This window comes from Nerophis lumbriciformis, linkage group LG16, assembly GCF_033978685.3.
Source record: "Nerophis lumbriciformis linkage group LG16, RoL_Nlum_v2.1, whole genome shotgun sequence".
Taxonomy (NCBI): domain Eukaryota; kingdom Metazoa; phylum Chordata; class Actinopteri; order Syngnathiformes; family Syngnathidae; genus Nerophis; species Nerophis lumbriciformis.
The window spans coordinates 41,154,599-41,168,867 of NC_084563.2; the positions used below are offsets into that span (position 1 = coordinate 41,154,599).

Sequence of the window (14,269 nt, forward strand, 5' to 3'; positions counted from 1 at the left end):
GAACGTTATCATTAAACCAGTTAAAAGATCATACAACGTGTCAGCATTTCTTGACATTTTCGAGTAAAGAGCATTGTTAAACCCGTCCAACGCTACATTATTATGTGACTGGTCCAGCACGCTGTTTATATGGAGGAAAAGCGGACGCCTGGACAGCATGCGGCTGTTAAGGGGTGAAGGTTTCAGGGGAGAGAGGACGCTAAAGGCAGTGCCTTTAAAGCACGCCCCCAATATTGTTGTCCGGGTGGAAATCGGGAGAAATTCGGGAGAATGGTTGCCCTGGGAGATTTTCGGGAGGGGCACTGAAATTCGGGAGTCTCCCGGGAAAATCGGGAGGGTTGGCAAGTATGGTATACGACAGCGTGTTCCAGTTTCTGCCAATATCCAGCAATTTCGCTCAGCCATTGAAGAGTGCACCAACATTCCATAGGCCACAATCAACAACTTGATCAACTCCAATGCGAAGCAGATGTGTCGCACTGTTAGGCAAATGGTGGTCACACCAGATACTGACTTTTCTAACTTCTGATTCTTGAGAATTCTTTGTATAGCCTAAGCCTGCTTTAACACGTCCCCACAACCCTATTCCTGATCTGTCTAGAGCAGGGGTCGGCAACCCAAAATGTTGAAAGAGCCTTATTGGACCAAAAATACAAAAACAAATATGTCTGGAGCCGCAAAAAATTAAAAGCCATATTACATACAGATAAATTGAATTAATATGACTTAAAGGAAACTAAATTACCTCAAATATAGCTACAAATGAGGCATAATTATGCAATATGTACATATAGCTAGCCTAAATAGCATGTTAGCATCGATTAGCTCGCAGTCATGCAGTGACCAAATATGTCTGATTAGCACTCCACACAAGTCAATAACATCAACAAAACTCACCTTTGTGGATTCATGCACAACCTTAAAAGCTTGGTGGACAACATGAGACAGAAAAAGAAGTAGCATAAAACACGTCCTAGAAAGTCGCAGAAAGATATACAGGTAAAAGCCAGTAAATTAGAATATTTTGAAAAACTTGATTTATTTCAGTAATTGCATTCAAAAGGTGTAACTTGTACATTATATTTATTCATTGCACACAGACTGATGCATTCAAATGTTTATTTCATTTAATTTTGATGATTTGAAGTGGCAACAAATGAAAATCCAAAATTCCGTGTGTCACAAAATTAGAATATTACTTAAGGCTAATACAAAAAAGGGATTTTTAGAAATGTTGGCCAACTGAAAAGTATGAAAATGAAAAATATGAGCATGTACAATACTCAATACTTGGTTGGAGCTCCTTTTGCCTCAATTACTGCGTTAATGCGGCGTGGCATGGAGTCGATGAGTTTCTGGCACTGCTCAGGTGTTATGAGAGCCCAGGTTGCTCTGATAGTGGCCTTCAACTCTTCTGCGTTTTTGGGTCTGGCATTCTGCATCTTCCTTTTCACAATACCCCACAGATTTTCTATGGGGCTAAGGTCAGGGGAGTTGGCGGGCCAATTTAGAACAGAAATATCATGGTCCGTAAACCAGGCACGGGTAGATTTTGCGCTGTGTGCAGGCGCCAAGTCCTGTTGGAACTTGAAATCTCCATCTCCATAGAGCAGGTCAGCAGCAGGAAGCATGAAGTGCTCTAAAACTTGCTGGTAGACGGCTGCGTTGACCCTGGATCTCAGGAAACAGAGTGGACCGACACCAGCAGATGACATGGCACCCCAAACCATCACCCAACCATGCAAATGTTGCATTTCCTTTGGAAATCGAGGTCCCAGAGTCTGGAGGAAGACAGGAGAGGCACAGGATTCACGTTGCCTGAAGTCTAGTGTAAAGTTTCCACCATCAGTGATGGTTTGGGGTGCCATGTCATCTGCTGGTGTCGGTCCACTCTGTTTCCTGAGATCCAGGGTCAACGCAGCCGTCTACCAGCAAGTTTTAGAGCACTTCATGCTTCCTGCTGCTGACCTGCTCTATGGAGATGGAGATTTCAAGTTCCAACAGGACTTGGCGCCTGCACACAGCGCAAAATCTACCCGTGCCTGGTTTACGGACCATGGTATTTCTGTTCTAAATTGGCCCGCCAACTCCCCTGACCTTAGCCCCATAGAAAATCTGTGGGGTATTGTGAAAAAGAAGATGCAGAATGCCAGACCCAAAAACGCAGAAGAGTTGAAGGCCACTATCAGAGCAACCTGGGCTCTCATAACACCTGAGCAGTGCCAGAAACTCATCGACTCCATGCCACGCCGCATTAACGCAGTAATTGAGGCAAAAGGAGCTCCAACCAAGTATTGAGTATTGTACATGCTCATATTTTTCATTTTCATACTTTTCAGTTGGCCAACATTTCTAAAAATCCCTTTTTTGTATTAGCCTTAAGTAATATTCTAATTTTGTGACACACGGAATTTTGGATTTTCATTTGTTGCCACTTCAAATCATCAAAATTAAATGAAATAAACATTTGAATGCATCAGTCTGTGTGCAATGAATAAATATAATGTACAAGTTACACCTTTTGAATGCAATTACTAAAATAAATCAAGTTTTTCAAAATATTCTAATTTACTGGCTTTTACCTGTACATGTAAACAAACTAAGGTGAGTTCAAGGACTGCAAAAATTAGTAGGACAAAACGGCGCTCGCCAAGTACTCGAATCAGTGAAGCATGTTTAATATAAACAATGTGCTTTATAACAATTAGGGAGGTTTGTGTCATGTTTGTCCTCCTACAGAAACCATATTAAAACAAAAAATATTTTTTTCCCCTCAACTTTTTCCATTTTTCATACATTTTTGAAAAAGCTCCAGAGAGCCACTAGGGCGGTGCTAAAGATAGAGCCGCGGGTTGCCGACCCCTGGTCTAGAGCAAGGGTGTCAAACTCGTTTTAGCTCAGGGGCCACATGGAGGCAAATCTATTCCCACGTGGGCCAGACGGGTAAAGTCATGGCATAATAACTTAAAAATACATTTAAAAAAAAAAAATTACTTTGGGCCAAAATAGAACAAGCACATTCTAAAAATGTACATACCACAAATAATCCTCTTGACAAAACACTTTAAGTTAGTGGAAAAATCTTTGGGAAAAATTTGGTGCCGTTTCAAAAACAGAATGAAGAACACAATTAATTTAGACTTAATCGCAGTGGGCCCCCTTCAGCAACCGTTCTTAAAGGGGAACATTATCACCAGACCTATGTAAGCGTCAATATATACCTTGATGTTGCAGAAAAAAGACCATATATTTTTTTAACCGATTTCCGAACTCTAAATGGGTGAATTTTGGCGAATTAAACGCCTTTCTATTATTCGCTCTCGGGAAGCAATCCGCCATTTTCTCACTTTCGTCGGTGTGTTGTCGGAGGGTGTAACAACACGGACTGGGACGGACTCAAGTTGTACCAGTGGCCCAAAGATGCGAAAGTGGCAAGAAATTGGACGAAATTTGTTCAAAATACGAGGCTGTGGGGAAAGCCGACGAAATGGTCAGTCGTTTTGTTCCGCACACTTTACCGACGAAAGCTATGCTACGACAGAGATGGCAAGAATGTGTGGATATCCCGCGACACTCAAAGCAGATGCTGACATCAACTCCAAAACTGGACAGATCAGCTTTCAGGAAAAGAGAGCGGATGAGGGTATGTCTACAGAATATATTAATTGATGAAAACTTTATTCATTACTCGCGGTTTTACGTAAATTAGTATACATAAACTGTGTTTACCAATAATTTAGCTTAAAAACATTTATTTTTTTCAATCATTCGAGTACATTCGAGTAGTCTTGTGTAATGCAGTATTTTGTGTCTATTTAGGTATGGTTAACCTGAGTGCTGAAATCGTGGGAAAATATATGTTCTTAGCGCGCCTGAAATGGGCTGTCTGCACTCTCAAAGTGCATGTTGTTGCCAAATGTATTTCATATGCTGTAAACCTAGTTCATAGTTGTTAGTTTCCTTTAATGCCAAACAAACACATACCAATCGTTGGTTAGAAGGCGATCGCCGAAAACGCAAGGTGTGTCCAAACGTTTGGCCTGTACTGTATGTATGTATAAATATCTATATATATATATATATATGTATATCCATCCATCCATCCATCTTCTTCCGCTTATCCGAGGTCGGGTCGCGGGGGCAGCAGCTTAAGCAGGGAAGCCCAGACTTCCCTCTCCCCAGCCACTTCGTCCAGCTCCTCCCGGGGGATCCCGAGGCGTTCCCAGGCCAGCCGGGAGAGATAGTCTTCCCAGCGTGTCCTGGGTCTTCCCCGTGGCCTCCTACCGGTCGGACGTGCCCGAAACACCTTCCTAGGGAGGCGTTCGGGTGGCATCCTGACCAGATGCCCGAACCACCTCATCTGGCTCCTCTCGATGTGGAGGAGCAGCGGCTTTACTTTGAGCTCCCCCCGAATGACAGAGCTTCTCACCCTATCTCTAAGGGAGAGCCCCGCCACTCGGCGGGGGAAACTCATTTCGGCCGCTTGTACCCGTGATCTTGTCCTTTCGGTCATGACCCAAAGCTGATGACCATAGGTGAGGATGGGAACGTAGATCGACCGGTAAATCGAGAGCTTTGCCTTCCGGCTCAGCTCCTTCTTCACCACAACGGATCGATACAGCGTCCGCATTACTGAAGACGCCGCACCGACCCGCCTGTCGATCTCACGATCCACTCTTCCCCCACTCGTGAACAAGACTCCGAGGTACTTGAACTCCTCCACTTGGGGCAAGATCTCTTCCCCAACCCGGATATGGCACTCCACCCTTTTCCGGGAGAGAACCATGGACTCGGACTTGGAGGTGCTGATTCCCATCCAAGTCGCTTCACACTCGGCTGCGAACCGATCCAGTGAGAGCTGAAGATCTTGGCCGGAGGAAGCCATCAGGACCACATCATCTGCAAATAGCAGTGACCTAATCCTGCAGCCACCAAACCAGATCCCCTCAACGCCCTGACTGCGCCTAGAAATTCTGTCCATAAAGTTTATGAACAGAATCGGTGACAAAGGGCAGCCTTGGCGGAGTCCAACCCTCACTGGAAACGTGTCCGACTTACTGCCGGCAATGCGCACCAAGCTCTGACACTGATTATACAGGGAGCGAACTGCCACAATAAGACAGTCCGTTACCCCATACTCTCTGAGCACTCCCCACAGGACTTCCCGGGGTACACGGTCGAATGCCTTCTCCAAGTCCACAAAGCACAAAGCACAAAGCACTGGTTGGGCAAACTCCCATGCACCCTCAAGGACCCTGCCGAGAGTATAGAGCTGGTCCACAGTTCCACGACCAGGACGAAAACCACACTGTTCCTCCTGAATCCGAGGTTCGACTATCCGGCGTAGCCTCCTCTCCAGTACACCTGAATAGACCTTACCGGGAAGGCTGAGGAGTGTGATCCCACGATAGTTGGAACACACCTTCCGGTTCCCCTTCTTAAAGAGAGGAACCACCACCCCGGTCTGCCAATCCAGAGGTACCGCCCCCGATGTCCACGCGATGTTGCAGAGTCTTGTCAACCAAGACAGCCCCACAACATCCAGAGCCTTAAGGAACTCCGGGGGGGATCTCATCCACCCCCGGGGCCTTGCCACCGAGGTGCTTTTTAACTACCTCGGCAACCTCAGCCCCAGAAATAGGAGAGCCCACCACAGATTCCCCAGGCCCTGCTTCCTTATAGGAAGACGTGCTGGTAGGATTGAGGAGGTCTTCGAAGTATTCCCTCCACCGATCCACAACATCCGCAGTCGAGGTCAGCAGAGCACCATCCCCACCATACACGGTGTTGACACTGCACTGCTTCCCCTTCCTGAGGCGGCGGATGGTGGTCCAGAATTGCTTCGAAGCCGTCCGGAAGTCTTTTTCCATGGCCTCCCCAAACTCCTCCCATGTCCGAGTTTTTGCCTCCGCGACCGCTGAAGCCGCACACCGCTTGGCCTGTCGATACCTGTCTGCTGCCTCAGGAGTCCCATGAGCCAAAAGAACCCGATAGGACTCCTTCTTCAGCCTGACGGCATCCCTCACCGCCGGCGTCCACCAACGGGTTCTAGGATTACCGCCACGACAGGCACCAACCACCTTGCGGCCACAGCTCCAACCGGCCGCCTCGACAATAGAGGTACGGAACATTGTCCACTCGGACTCAATGTCCAGCACCTCCCTCGTGACATGTTCAAAGTTCTTCCGGAGGTGGGAATTGAAACTCTCTCTGACAGGAGACTCTGCCAGGCGTTCCCAGCAAACCCTCACAATGCGTTTGGGCCTGCCAGGTCTGTCCGGCATCCTCCCCCACCATCGCAGCCAACTCACCACCAGGTGGTGATCGGTAGAAAGCTCCGCCCCTCTCTTCACCCGAGTGTCCAAAACATGAGGCCGCAAATCCGATGACACAACTACAAAGTCGATCATGGAACTGCGGCCTAGGGTGTCCTGGTGCCAAGTGCACACATGGACACCCTTATGTTTGAACATGGTGTTTGTTATCGACAATCTGTGACGAGCACAAAAGTCCAATAACAGAACACCACTCGGGTTCAGATCCGGGCGGCCATTCTTCCCAATCACACCTCTCCAGGTTTCACTGTCGCTGCCAACATGAGCGTTGAAGTCCCCCAGTAGAACGAGGGAATCACCCGGGGGAGCACTCTCCAGTACTCCCTCGAGTGAATCCAAAAAGGGTGGGTACTCTGAGCTGCTGTTTGGCGCGTAAACGCAAACAACAGTCAGGACCCGTCCCCCCACCCGAAGGCGGAGGGAAGCTACCCTCTCGTCCACCGGGTTGAACTCCAACGTGCAGGCTTTGAGCCGAGGGGCAACAAGAATTGCCACCCCAGCCCGTCGCCTCTCACTGCTGGCAACGCCAGAGTGGAAGAGAGTCCAGCCCCTCTCAAGAGAAGTGGTTCCAGAGCCCTTGCTGTGCGTCGAAGTGAGTCCGACTATATCTAGCCGGAACTTCTCCACCTCACGCACTAGCTCAGGCTCCTTCCCCCCCAGCGAAGTGACGTTCCACGTCCCAAGAGCCAGCTTATGTAGCCGAGGATCGGACCGCCAAGTGCCCTGCCCTCGGCTGCCGCCCAGCTCACACTGCACCCGACCTCTATGGCCCCTGCTATGGGTGGTGAGCCCATTGGAGGGGGGACCCACGTTGCCTCTTCGGGCTGTGCCCGGCTGGGCCCCATGGGGACAGGCCCGGCCACCAGGCGCTCGCCATCGTGCCCCACCTCCGGGCCTGGCTCCAGAGGGGGGCCCCGGTGACCCGCGTCCGGGCGAGGGAAATCTGGGTCCTTGGTTTGTGTTCTTCATCGAGGTCTTCGAGGTGCTCTTTGTCTGATCCCTCACCTAGGACCAGTTTGCCTTGGGAGACCCTACCAGGGGGCATAAAAACCCCCGGACAACATAGCTCCTAGGATCATTGGGACACGCAAACTCCTCTACCACGGTAAGGTGGCAGCTCAGAGAGGAGTATATATATATATATATATATATATATATATATATATATATATATATATATATATATATATATATATATATATATATATATATATATATAAATATAGGGTACCCTATATATACATGTAACAGCCACAGACACTTCAATAAAATCCCCTGACGAGCAAGGAAACCTGCGAAACAGGCTTGTAGGGATGATATAGCCTCTTGTGTTTTTTTCCTGACCTAAGATATATTCCGCTCTACCCCGGTATTGAGCACTGTATAACGGATAAACCACAGAAACCTTGACTATATATATATATATATATATATATATATACATATACCTTGGGCAGCACGGTGGAACAAGGGGTTAGTGCATGTGCCTCACAATACGAAGGTCCTGAGTTAAATCCCGGGCTCGGGATTTTTCTGTGTGGAGTTTGCATGTTCTCCCGTGACTGCGTGGGTTCCCTCCGGGTACTCCGGCTTCCTCCCACCTCCAAAGACATGCACCTGGGGATAGGTTGATTGGCAACACTAAATTGGCCCTAGTGTGTGAATGTGAGTGTGAATGTTGTCTGTCTATCTGTGTTGGCCCTGCGATGAGGTGGCGACTTGTCTTGCCTTCTGCCCGAATGCAGCTGAGATAGGCTCCAGCACCGTGACCCCGAAAGGGACTAGCGGTAGAAAATGGATGGATGGATATACAGTATATACCTTTTACACAGTTAAAAATACTGTAAGCATGTCACTTTTATAGAAGGTGCTTCAGTTTGTCTTAGAAGACGTTTGGCCTCTCATTCGAGTGGTTCTTTAAAACCACAGCCCCCCTAAGCTCCTAAAAAGTTTGTGGACATTATGAATGATGATCTCTCGGACATACCTCTCGGACCTCCATAAGGTGGACCTGGCAGCTAAGGATGCAAATGGTGCTGTCAATTGAGTAGTGATGGTGGTCCCACTCGTGGTGCAGTACTAAGCTGTGGCCATGTGATGGGACTCGCTGTTGCAGCTGAGAGGGCCTTGTGGTCGAACCTTTCAGACCTACATGAGGCACAAAAGATAGAAGTCATGGACGCAATGTTTGACCACTCAAAAGGTCTCTTTAATCCATCCTTGGTAAAATTGAAGAAGGCCAGCGCAACTTGGAAGCAAGAGGGTGAAGTCTTTGACCTCTGCTTGCCACGAACACTGGAGCCTCGTTGGATCATGGTCAAAGGACTGGCTTCGCTTCAGCAGCAGTGCTAAAGGAGGTTAACCAGCAGCTTCATACCTAGAATTGGAGGTCTCGTGATAAACACTCTTTTGCAGAGGCAGCAACTGCAGTCCGCGTCTCTCTCCTTGGGGAGGCAAAAAAGAAGCGGCCATCCTAACACACATAAGTGTGGCCAAAACTCGTATTTTGTAGCCCCAGGCCGGACTTGTTTACCAAGGTGATCTCCATCTGCTGCCTTCTCCTCAGGTCAGAGAAATGGAGGTTTCCGAGCTACAGTTCATTCAGTGTCACCAAGCACTATCACCCTCGTTAAAAATAATAAAGTTTGTGCAACAGCAGCCAGGCCAAGAGCTGAGGGCGATTTGCAATTAAAAACAAAGTGTCATGGTCTCGCTGAGCCACAAGGGGGGGCTCACACCTCACCAGTGGCACACTGTTGCGTTCAGTCTTGGTCAGTGACTTCACAGTGGGGGTATGTACAGGTACATGAGGCCCCTGCGCGAGTTTTAGTTTGTGCGAGCGTGGCATTGGCGTGCATGCACAATACATCCGTGGGTCCTGTCAACTATTACATTCGGCTACAGAAACCACTCGCTTTTAAAGGGGAACATTATCACCAGACCTATGTAAGCGTCAATATATACCTTGATGTTGCAGAAAAAATACCATATATTTTTTTAACCGATTTCCGAACTGTAAATGGGTGAATTTTGGCCAATTAAACGCCTTTCTAATATTCGCTCTCGGAGCAATGACGTCACAACGTGGCGTCACATCGGGAAGCAATCCGCCATTTTCTCAAACACCGAGTCAAATCAGCTCTGTTATTTTCCGTTTTTTCGACTGTTTTCCGTACCTTGGAGACATCATGCCTCGTCGGTGTGTTGTCGGAGGGTGTAACAACACGAACAGGGACGGATTCAAGTTGCACCAGTGGCCCAAAGATGCGAAAGTGGCAAGAAATTGGACGTTTGTTCCGCACACTTTACCGACGAAAGCTATGCTATGACAGAGATGGCAAGAATGTGTGGATATCCTGCGACACTCAAAGCAGATGCATTTCCAACGATAAAGTCAAAGAAATCTGCCGCCAGACCCCCATTGAATCTGCCGGAGTGTGTGAGCAATTCACGGACAAAGATACTCGGTAGCACGGCAAGCAATGTTGTTGGCAGTTTGTTCCCGCAGACGAGCGAGCTAAACCCCCTATCGACCCTAGCTTCCCTGGCCTGCTGACATCAACTCCAAAACTGGACGGATCAGCTTTCAGGAAAAGAGCGCAGATGAGGGTATGTCTACAGAATATATTAATTGATGAAAATTGGGCTGTCTGCACTCTCAAAGTGCATGTTGTTGCCAAATGTATTTCATATGCTGTAAACCTAGTTCATAGTTGTTACTTTCCTTTAATGCCAAACAAACACATACCAATCGGTTAGAAGGCGATCGCCGAATTCGTCCTCGCTTTCTCCCGTGTCGCTGGCTGTCGTGTCGTTTTCGTCGGTTTCGCTTGCATACGGTTCAAACCGATATGGCTCAATAGCTTCAGTTTCTTCTTCAATTTCGTTTTCGCTACCTGCCTCCACACTACAACCATCCGTTGCAATACATGAGTAATCTGTTGAATCGCTTAAGGCGCTGAAATCCGTGTCTGAATCTGAGCTAATGTCGCTATAGCTTGCTGTTCTTTCCGCTATGTTTGTTTGTGTTGGCCTCACTATGTGACGTCACAGGAAAATGGACGGGTGTTTATAAAGATGGTTAAAATCAGGCACTTTGAAGCTTTTTTTAGGGATATTGCGTGATGGGTAGAATTTTGAAAAAAACTTCGAAACATATAATAAGCCACTGGGAACTGATTTTTAATGGTTTTAACCCTTCTGAAATTGTGATAATGTTCCCCTTTAATGGCGTGTTAACTTCAGGAGTACAAGAGGGGTTGGCACATGTTATACAAGCCGAAATGACATCCCTCTTGAGCAAAAAAGCGATCAGAGCTGTTCTGCATCAGGGCTTCTACTCCGGCTACTTTCTTGTTCTAAAGAAAGAAAGAGCATCCCTTCTGCCCGTTCTGGATCTTTGGGGGTTAAACAAACCCTTACGAAGGTACAGTTTCAGAATGTTGACACACAAAGTGCTATGCCGTTCCATTCAGATGGGCGAGTGGTTCACAACATCCAACCTGTCAGACACATTCTTCCACATTGCGGTTTACCCCAAAATACGGGAAGTATCTGAGAGGCAAGCCCAAGGCACAGCTTGCGAGTATCAAACTATTACATTCAGGCTGTCGTTAGCCGTGAGGCTGTTCAGCAAGAGTGTAGAGGTGTTCCTGCGGCCATTACGCAGCAGACGAGTCAGACTATTCCCATACTTAGACGATTACTTGATATGCTCGCTTTTGATGATGAGGGATTTTCAACGCTCGGTTGCAGAACTGCATCTGTGTACGCGTCACGGTGGGGGCGGTGACAGCATATTGATACATCTTTTGGAGCTTTAGGCTGGCTCTACCCTGTTTCCTGCTGTATCTGAGAGATCGGCATGTCTTGGTAAAAAACGACAACACGACTGTGGTGGGTATATCAATTGCCAGGGGGGCACTCGCTTACACAGGCTGGTGCAGTCCTTCTGTACAGGAAATGGTTTCTGCATTCACAGGTGGTGGAGGAAAAAATATATATGGTGCAGATACAGCTGGTACAGATCTCTTTGCCTCGGAGACAAACGCAAAATGTCTTCCGTTCTTCTCCCTGTTGGACACGGATGAATCAATAGGGATGAACACGCTCGCCCATCCCTGGCCAGATGTGCTGCTGTATACGCTCCCCAGGCAAGGGACCTGTCACTGATTCGGTCGCACCCAGATGGCCATACAAACCGTGGTTTGCCGAGACTGTGGAACTTCTGGACAGGGAACCCTGGCCCTTATCCTGCTCGCAGAGATTTCCTTTCTCAGGCGAGAGGGGAAATATACCACCATCGGGGGTAACGCTTTAGACCTGGCCTGTGTGGCATGTAGAATTTAACTACTGCAAGTTTGCCTGATCATGTTATTGACACTATTCAGAGTGCAAGAGCCACTTTCACGCATTCATTGTATATTTTGAAGAACGGTGTACTTCTAGGAACATAATTTTATTTTAGTGCTCAGTAGTGGACCTGTTATGTTTCCTGCATGATTTAGTGGAAAGATAGAAGGCTTTTTCCCCAATCAAGATATACTTAGCAGCCATCTCTGCTTGCCATGTGGGCATTCGTCATAAGCCGGTTGGGCAGCACCCCTGGGTATGTATCGTAAACTCCCAATTTCTTTGCCCTTGGTCCCCCCATGGGATCTGTCTACATTGATGGAGGCACTTTCACATCATCCATTCGAGCCAATTGATGCTATAGAAATTACATTTGTCTCTTTGAAGACAATTGCTGCTCTTAGCTTTGACTACAGCAAAGTGTGTGAGTGATCTCCAGGCTTTCTTGATTAGCACAGCTTGTTTACAATCTGCCTCAAAGCTGACAAGGGTCTGCATGCAGCCTAACTCTGCTTTTTGTGCCTAAGGTGGTGGATTCATCTTATAGGTGTTCCACTGGGGAGTAGAGAGCCTTTCATTCTCCTACATTTGTAACAATGGAAGAGCACAGCCTTAACTGGTAGTGCCCTTTGAGGGGCGTTGCAGGAGTATGTTACAAGAACAGCGGAGCTCAGAAGAGTCGATCAGCTATTTGGTTCATGGGTCACACCTCAAACAGGAAAGCCACTTTCTCACTGGATTTTGAAGGCCATTTTGCTGGCCTATAATTGTAAGGGGGTGAAAACCCCTCCAGGTTTGAGAATGCATTCCACGAGTGGTGTGCACAGATTGTTCAGAAGGTTTTCTATACAGGACATCTGCGAGCTGGGAAACACCTAACACATTTGTGAAGTTTTATCATCTAGATGTGTCTAGGCCAGGGGTGCCAACAATTTTTCTGCAGACAAGCTACTTTTCAATTGACCGAGTCGAGGGGCTCTACCTCATTCATATATATAATTTATATTTATTTATTCATGAAAGAGACGTTTTTGTTAACAAGTTAAAGGTGTTTAATGATAATACAAGTATGTTTAACACATATAGATTCCTTTCTTTCATAAAGACAAGAATATAAATTGGTGTTTTACCTGATTCTGATGACTTGCATTGATTGAAATCAGACAGTAGTGCTGATAACGTCCGCATTTTCAAATGAAGGAGAAAAAAAAAAGTCCTTATTTCTGCCCAATACCACATGAAAGTGGTTTTTTTTTGCATCTTATTTCTCCAGCTTCCATACTCGTTTTTATACACTTTACAAGAAATACATTGGAACAGAGCAGAGCATAATACTACCACCACCATGCTTGACAGTAGGAATTGGTGTTCCTGGGATTAAAGGCCTCACCTTTTATCTGTTATCACGTGGACAAAGATAAGACCTTCTGGAGGAAAGTTCTGTGGTCAGATGAAACAAAAATTGAGCTGTTTGGCCACAATACACAGCAATATGTTTGGAGGAGAAAAGGTGAGGCCTTTAATCCCAGGAACACATCCCTACCGTTAAGCATGGTGGTGGTAGTATTATGCTCTGGACCTGTTTTGCTGCCAATGGAACTGGTGCTTTAAATGGGATAATGAAAAAGGAGGATTACATCCAAATTATTCAAGACAACCTCAAATTATCGGCCTGGAGGTTGGGTCTTGGGCGCAGTTGGGTTTTCCAACAGAACAACGACCCCAAACACACGTCAAAAGTGGTAAAGGAATGGCTAAAACAGGCTAGAATTAAGATTTTAGAATGGTCTTCTCAAAGTCCTGACTTAAACATGTGGACAATGCTGAAGAAACAAGTCCATGTGAGAAAACCAACAAATTTAGCTGAACTGCACCAATTTTGTCAAGAGGGGTGGTCAAAAATTCAACCAGAAGCTTGCCAGAAACTTGTGAATGGCTACCAAAAGTGATTTATTGCAGTGAAGGGACATGTAACCAAATATTAACATCGTTTTCACAATTGTACAATCAATACTGCTACATCTAAAGGTGTGCATCATTAACTTTTGCAGGTCTTTTAAAATGGGATTACTTGTTACATATGTGCAAGTCCCTACGCATGCACCTTGTGACGGTTGACGGCGAGACTTGTGCAGTCGGCAACCATAGGCAACGTTTTTCACACGCGTTCTGTGCTGAGTGATGCTGAGTCGTAGTTGTAGCTGCATTAATATTATGGCTGCTAAAGCATTGGTTATTAACAATTTGTTGACAATGGGTCCGAGCTTCAAATTTGATGAGGTAGTGATCGGACAATACTTTGGTTTATGGGAGTACTATAACTTTAGAGGCGGTGATACCCCTAACCAGGACTAAATTAATTGTATTACCGTTACGCTGCATAGGTTCATGTATTATTTGTGTAAGACCACAACTGTCGATTATATACCTGTATGTGTGTAAATTACCTACTCAGTGGCCTAGTGGTTAGAGTGTCCGCCCTGAGATCGGTAGATTGTGAGTCATACCAAGTCATACGAGTCATACCAAAGACTATAAAATGGGACCCATTACCTTCCTGCTTGGCACTCAGCATCAAGGGT

At 46.6% G+C, this 14,269-nt stretch overlaps 1 protein-coding gene across 6 annotated transcripts in view; it reads left to right on the forward strand.

The window, feature by feature from the left end:
• sorcs1 (sortilin-related VPS10 domain containing receptor 1) overlaps positions 1-14,269 on the forward strand; it is a 664,251-nt gene that overhangs the window by 567,629 nt on the left and 82,353 nt on the right. The gene's annotated exons all lie outside the window — the stretch shown is intronic.